Here is an 8501-nt window from a genome sequence, read left to right on the forward strand (position 1 = left end):
AGATTCTGGAAATAAATATATCAAAAAAGAAATTACAAGGGAAATTACAACACATTTTGAACTGAATGAAAATTAAAACACAACGTATCAAAATGTATAGGATGCTTAGAGGGAAATTCATACCTTTAAAGGTTTATTTTAGAAAAAGAATAAAGTATAAACCAGTGATCCATCTTCACCTTAAGAAACTAGAAAAAGTAGAGTAAATTCAACACAAAGTAGAGTGGAAATCAATGAAGTGGAAAATGGACAAATAGTACAGAAAAATCAATGAAACTGAAAGCCTAGTTGTTTGAAAATATAAATAAAATTGTTAAATTTCTAACGAGGCTGATCAGGAAAAAAGCAAGAAAAGGCAAAAGCTACTAATATCAGGAATGAGAGAAGGAACACTATTATAGAACCTAAAAATCTTAAAATGATAATAAGGAAATAGTATTAACAACTTTGTGCAATGCAATTCAGCAGCTTTGATGAAATAAACAAATTATTTGAAAGACATAAACCACCAAAGTTCACTCAAGAAGAAATAAGTGGAATAGCTCTGTATCTACTAAAGAAATGGAATTTATAGCTAAAAAGCTTCACAGAAAGAAAATGTCAGGCCCCAGTGACTTCACTGGTAAGTTCTACCAAATATTTAAGAAAGAAATAATACTAATTCTGTACAATCTCTTGCAGAAATTGAAAGAGGAAGAAACTCTTCCCCAATCTTTTATATGTGGGCAGAATTTTCATTATATCAAAACCAGACAAATACATAACAAGAAAAGACTAGAGATCATATCTCCCATAAAGATACAAAAAATTTTAACTAAGTACTAGGAAATCAAACCCAGCAATATATAAGAAAGATAATACATCATGGTAAAGTGGGGTTTATCCCAGGAATGCAAGGTTTGATTAACACTCAAAAATTAATCCATGTAATGAAATTTAAAAAAAACTCAATTTGCAATGGTTTAAAAAATTACTTAGGAATACATTTAACAACAGGAGTGCAAGACTTGTACCCTTAAAACTATAAAACATTACTGAAATAAATTAAATAAAACCTAAATAAAATGGAAAGACATCCCTGTTCATGGATCAAAAGACTTAACATTGTTAAGACTCTTGACAAATAAATCTACGGATTCAACACAAGCCCTACCAAAATCCCAGCTGACTTTTTGGCAGAAATTGACAAGCCAATACTAAAATTCATGTGAAAATTCAAGGAACCCAGAACAGCCAAAACAATACTGAAAAAGAAGAATAAAGAGTTGAAGGACTCACACTTCCTGATTTTAAAACTTACGACAAAGCTACCATAATCAAGATAGTGTGTTACTGGTATAAGGATAGATATATAGATCAGTGGAATATTAAAAAAAAAAAACTCTTAAAACTCAGTAATAAAACAAATAGCTTATTTGAAGAAAATTTTCAAAAGATACGTTATCAAAGAAGATATATGAATGGACAATAAGCACATGAAATAATTCTCAACGTCATTAGTAATTACAAAAATACAAATTAAAAAAATTCAGTGAGGTACCACTACATACTACTAGAATGGCTAAACAAAACTGACATTACCAATATGAGCTAGGATACAGAGCAACTGGAACTCTCATTTATTAATGGTCAGAATGCAAAATGGTATAACTAACTTGAAAAATAGTTGGCAGTTTCTTATAAAATTAGAAATATACTTAACATTTGACAATAAAGATGTCCGTGAATGTTTATAGCAGCTTTATCCATAATAGCCAAAAGCTGGAAGCAACCCAAATGTCCATCAATGGGTGAATTGGAAACGAACATTGGCATATCCATGCCATGCAGTACTATTATAGCAATAAAAAGGAATTATTAGTACTCATGGGGACTTCTCTGGCAGTCCAGTGGTTAAGACTCCGTGCTTCCAGTGCAGGGGGCACAGGTTCGATCCCTGGTCAGGGAACTAAAATCCCACATGCCGTGAAGCACGGCCAAAAAAAAAAAAAGAAAAAATTAGTACTCATGAACACATGGATGAATCTCAAATGCATTATGCTTAGTAAAATAAGCTAGATTCAAAAACCTACATACTCTATGATCCCATTTACATGAAATTCTAGAAAAGGCATGATTATAATGAAGGAAAACAGACAAGTGATTGTCAAAGTCTGGGGTGGGGAAAGAGGAGTAAATGCAAAGGAACACAAGGAAACTTAGGGGGTGAATAAAATAGTCCATATCTTGATTGTGGAAGTGTTACATGACTGTATATATACATTTGTCAAAACTAATTTAACTTAAAGTGGGTGAATTTTGTGCTGTGTAAATTATACCTCTATAAAGTTGATTTTTTTTCAACATCTTTATTGGAGTATAATTGCTCTACAATTGTGCGTTACCTTCTGCTGTATGACAAAGTGAATCAGCCATACGTATACACATATCCCCATATCCCCTCCCTCTTGCGCCTCCCTCCCACCCTCTCTATCCCACCCCTCTAGGTGGTCACAAAGCACCGAGCTGATCTCCATGTGCTATGCAGCTGCTTCCCACTAGCTATCTATTTTACATTTGGTAGTGTATATATGTCCATGCCACTCTCTCACCTCGTCCCAGCCCACGCCTCCCCCTCCCTGTGTCCTCAAGTCCACTCTCCATGTCTGCGTCTTTATTCCTGTCCTGCCCTTAGGTTCTTCAGAACTGTTTTTTTTATAAAGTTGATTTTTGAAAATTATGAGCATCATTATTTAATTCCCATGTGATAGTGCTCTGAAGGGAAGGTACAGGTACCAAGAGAGCATTTAATATGGAATCCTGAAATCTGAGAAGGCTTCCCTGAGGAAGTGAAGTCACGAATGAGGTATAAGGAGGCCCATAAATGACCAGGTGAGGAAGGGAAGGGATGAGGCTGAGGGAAGCATGTGTGCAAAGGCCCTGAGGCGTGAATCCTTCCCACAGCAGACTTTCCAATAGAAATTCCACTTCTGCTTGCCCAACCCTCACACCAGTGGGTAGTTCACTGTTGTAATTATTGTAATTAATAATCATAACCACTATTCATTGAGGACTTACTATGTCTTTGACCTCATACAAGGCAATTATTCCTCATCAGATTTACTCTTCAAAATTGTACCCACAAGGTAGATTCAATTAGTATACTCTTTTTATGGATAAGAACTTTGAGGCTTAGAGAGAAGAAGTAATTTGTCCATGTCCACACAGCTAGCAAGTGGCAGAGCCAGAATTCAAACTCAGGTTTTTGAAACTCCAGCCCTTGAGTTCCTAGAAACTGCTTTACACAACTTCAGTCAGACAATTCATTGGCTCCCCTCTCCAGGCCAAACATCACTACCTTTCCAAACTCTTCTCATATAACATAGTCTCCAATCCCTTCATTGACCATTATCTGTAAACACTGTCCATGTCCCACTTGAAATTCAGCTCCCAAATCTAAACTCAATAATGTTGGAAGAGAAGGCTTTGTACAGTTAATGAACTATTACAATGAGATCACTTGAAACCCCGTTCCAAAGAACAAGTAGATTTCATAGCTTTATTTAAGGGATACAGACATGGAGACATAACTGAGAATCTTTTGAATTTCCTTTCTGGAAAACAGTGTTGTTTAGGGGAGAGAGTACAGCCTTGGGAGTCCAGTGCAATTGGGTATCCTGGCTTTGACATTCACAGGCTCTAAGTGTGTAACCTTGGGCTGGGTTTGTAACCTCTCAATTTTCTCATCTGTAAAATAGGGCTAACAATATTATTCTTGCAGGGTTTTTGTGGATCTTAAATGAGAGAACATAATGGAAAACAGCCGGCATACAACCTGCCCATAGTAAGTGCTTTTTTAAAGGTCTTTTTAAAGGCCCTAAGCAGGCTTCCCTGGTGGCGCAATGGTTAAGAATCCCCCTGCCAATGCAGGGGAAACGGGTTCGATCCCTGGTCCAGGAAGATCCCACATGCCGCAGAGCAACTAAGCCCGTGTGCCACAACTACTGAAGCCTGCGTGCCTAGAGCCCGTGCTCTGCAACAAGAGAAGCCGCTGCAATGAGAGGCCCACGCACCGCAACGAGTGCAATGAATAAATAAATAAATCTGTAAAAAAATAAATAAAGGTCCTAAGCAGTTAGATTCCCAAGGGTCTGGCAGCTATGCTTCCTGATTCTAAGTCTACTATTCTTTTCCTCGTGGGCTGGAGAGAAACTGTTTCTGCCTTCCTACCTTAGAGATATATTTGAGGCTTCACTCTCTGGGAGGTTTATTCCTCTCAAGCAGCACATTTTCTCCTGGCTGCTGGAGAAGCCCAGGATGAAAAGCGTAGGGATGCTTCAAGGGTCTATTTTAAACTACCAGCTAGTGGCTTCTAGGTTTCTATAAACTTTATAAGTGAATGGGGGTGGATGTGTGTGGCAGGAAGGGATCTGACCTGTTACTATAAATAAATACTACCATGATTTTAAATTTAGGTACCCTAATTGATAATATGTGGGTGCTCACCGGAGGTGGGACAAGAAGGGTAGGGTTGAGTTTTTCTGTGCCCAGGCTATCTGGTCATCTCCAGGACCTTCTTATTGAATACTCAGTCTTTGGGCATTAATTAAATTCTTTAGTGGCTGGTTAGTCCAGTGTGTGGCAGGATCTCCACCCTTTCTAGCTGAAACTGCTCCATCTACAGTCCTTGCTCAGGGATTCTGAGCTAGGCAGCTCTCTGAACTTAGAGGAAACTGATTGGTGCCAGGGTGGACACCTGACCCAAGGGTGTCCATAGGCTGACCAGTGACCAATGAGGTGATGTGGTGACATGGACTCTGACCAATATGGTAGCAGTAATTAAATCTAGGAAACCTGTTTCCTTTAGGACTGGGGAGGGATTCAAAAGTGGGACCTGGGGTTAACAGGCTTATGAGCTTATGTGCAGAGGACAGCATGGACTTTGAGAGAGATGGAGAGAGCAGCTTCTGGTTCTGACGGCTTTTCATTCCTAACTTGTCATTCATTCACTCCTTCACTCAACCAATACTTATTGAACACCTACTATAAATCAGGCCCTGTGCTAGATCCCTCTTGAAATTCAATATAATCTTTGCTCTCCTGGTGCTTCTAGTCTGATGACAAACATTATTAAAATAATCACAGGTAAATGAATAATTCTTAAACTTTGGTGAAATATGAAGAAAAGATATAGATAGGGAGCTATGAGAGATTGAACAGGGATGTCTGACCTAGTCTGGGAGCATGAGAAGGCTTCCCCAGAGAGGTGAAGTTTGAGCTGAGAAGTGAAGGACAGATAGGAGTTATTTAGTTGAAGGGTGAATTTAGGGGAGAAATGTGTTCCAGGCAGAGGAGCCAGAATGTGCAAAGAGGCAGGAGGGAGCATGGCTTGTTGAAAGGAGCTTGTCATAAATCCACTGTAGCTGGAGTGGAGTGTAGCTGGGCATTAAATGCCATTCATGTCTATACACAAAAGGTTGTGGGGTTTTTTTTGCGGTATGCGGGCCTCTCACTGTTGTGGCCTGTCCCGCTGTGGAGCACAGGCTCCGGACGCGCAGGCTCAGCGGCCATGGCTCATGGGTCCAGCTGCTCTGCGGCATGTGGGATCTTCCTGGACCGGGGCACGAACCCGTGTCCCCCACATCGTCAGGTGGACTCTCAACCGCTGCGCCACCAGGGAAGCCCAAGGTTGTGTTTTTTTTAATGTGGCCTGAGGAGACTCTCTTTCTTGAAGACAAAAGCCCAATGGACAAAAGTACCTACTGTGTACGCCAGGTGCTCAGAGGGGTACGGCATCAATGAAATAGTTTCATCCCAGGCTCCACCATTTACTAGCTGTGTGACCTTGGGCAAGTTACCTAATATCTCTGAGGCTCAGTTTATGCATCTGGAAATGGAGACAATAAAATCATTTGTACTGAGTTGTGTTGAGGATTAAAGAGATGATGCCTGTGGGTATGCCTAGTTTGACTTGTGGCACATAGTAGGTGCTTAATGCACACTTTTGATGTTAGCTAAATGACTGAGAAATGACCATGGCTCAATAAGAACTCACTTCTTTTTGCACACTGGTGGGGGGGTGGAGATGGGGCAAGACTAATCCAGTGTTCAAGACAAGGTAGTAAACAATGCAAGAGAACCTGAGGGATGAGCCAAGGCAGGGGTCAGATGGTTAGCACAGGGAAACACAGCCATGTCCACGGGCTGGTATGTCTGGGAGCTTGGGTATGAAGCATCCTGGGGCCAGAGGGGAGAGGATGGAGCTGGAGCCAAGAAGAGAGGAGCTGGGGAAGGGGATTGTGTGGGGCTGGGGACATGGGTCCACCTTGGGAGGCCAGCTCCACTCTGGGACAGAAAGTCCAGTGGACAGTCATCAGTACTTATGAAGCTCTCATTCCCCACTGAATCCCAGGTTCTAGCAGGTGCTCAGCGTTAAATGGATGGACGGATGATGGTTATCTAGGCACAGAGTCACATCCATCACATGCAGTGTGTGAGGGTTGGGAGCATCTGTGCTGTGGCTTTGAGCAATCTGTCCATCTGGTCCAGGGCTCCCCCCATAGAAAGTCACCAGCAGCAGAATATAGGGTCTCAGTGCCAGAGATTCTAAGACATGGAGCCAGGCCCTAGTCATGGGGTTTGGGTTCTGGACAGGGCTTATTCTAGAAAGAATACAAAACTTGGCAGATTTACTGAGAAGGTGAAGATTTACACAGTCCCACGGATAAATCCTTCAGAGTGAGATGGAGAGTAGCAACACCGAGGATGTACTGGCTTCTCTCTACGTTCATATCACCTCATTCTATAAACGCACTGTGGTATGTTTAATATTTATTACCCAAGTGTTATTCTTTTTTAAAAGTCACCGTGGAAATGGAAGTAAAGAAAAATAAAGTTGGGAAATTTTAATGGAAACCAGGTAGAGTTGATACCCAAAATATATGCCATAAGGTCCTATAAAATTGCCAGAGGTAGGCTAAAAATTTGGTTCTGAGCTGTCTCCTTGCCTGAGCAAAGAGGGAAACATGGGTGGTTACCAACTTTATGGTGTTCAGAAGAGAAACCACCAGCAACTCAGTGAGATGCAGCCTTTCAGGGTATTGAGATCTGGGGTACTTTCTCCCTGGGTCCTCACACAAAGGAGAGCCATGGGTACACAGGGCTCCTGCGAGCACACTGATGTGAGCTGCTTTTACATTTCCTGCCCCCTAGGTCAGGCCTAGCTCAGGAGCTAGGGTAGATCTGAGGAGCTCACCCACAGACTCTGCTGGGGAACAGAATAGAGAATTAACATTTCTATTCTCCCAGACACATCTCTGCCTGAAGCATTGCTGGAGACCAAGAGAGGTGTTCCTTCAAAACCTGGGGATGAAGGAACTGGATAACACCAGCTTTAATTCTCCACCTGGCACTGGAAGCCAATGTAAAGTTGGTCTTGGCAAAAATGGAGGTGTAATTAATAAGAAGACTATTAAGGGAGTGAGAGTTACAGAGCCATCCCCAGCTGTGGGGCTTCACTTGGCTTACCCTCCAGTGACTCACTGGCTTATGAGCAATCCTCCTATGCCTGATTTAGAGGACTTACTCACCCTTCAGAGAAAGACTTTAATGCAATAAAGCAAATGTCAGCAAGTGGGATGTGGCTTAGCACATCACCCCAGCCTGCATCCAGCTTCCCCCTCCCTGGCTCTCCCTGCTTGCGGCCCCTCCAGGCACTCAGCACCTGGACAGGTCCACACAATGGGACACATTCCAAGGCAGAGCGGAGGCTCAGAGGTATGAAACCAGGGAGGGACCTCAGGTAGACCCAGCCCTGAAGTTTGGTCCAGCAAGATTAGAGATCAGCTCTAAAGCACTAGAGTCAGGGGCAGGGTGAGGGCTAGAACCCAGATTTCTTCCTCCTATACGGTGCCCTTCACTCTACTTTCTTCCCCTGGAAACCCTGCTTGGATTATGCAGATGAGGGGTGCAGACTGAAGGAAATGCAGCTTCCCCAGTCTGGGTGACATTCTTATCTGAGGACTCTCCAAGGAACCAGTGGGGAAGGACAGGTGTGTGGGGAGCAAAGTCTCAAGCAAAGTCTTTGAGGTGAGACGCTTAGAAAGAGCTGGGCTACCCTGGGCTCCGCCGCCATCTTGCTATTTGTTGACATGGTGCTTGCTGGGGGGGAGCTGGAGGCCTCTCTGGACCCCCCCCCCCATAATCAGGGCGTATGGATTGGAATCCCTGTGTCAGGCAGGTATGGTATCATTCCCAGCCAATTTCCCGTTCCCCTTGATGAGGAAACAGGCCCCGAGAGTTATGCTGGAGCAGAGGTTTAAGCCATGGGAAGACGCAAATATCACCCCTTCCTTCCTCCACCACAGAGGAAATTACTCAGAAGGCAAGTTGATTCAGCCTTGGATTTAAATCAGCTCATTGAGGGATTTACCTAGGATCTCCTGAGGGAATTATCTGGAAGAATTAATTCCAAGGGTAAAAGAGGGAGAACAGGCATTTCAGGTAAACCTTTACCTAGTTCA

Source organism: Mesoplodon densirostris, chromosome 1 (genome assembly GCF_025265405.1).
Source record: "Mesoplodon densirostris isolate mMesDen1 chromosome 1, mMesDen1 primary haplotype, whole genome shotgun sequence".
Classification (NCBI taxonomy): domain Eukaryota; kingdom Metazoa; phylum Chordata; class Mammalia; order Artiodactyla; family Ziphiidae; genus Mesoplodon; species Mesoplodon densirostris.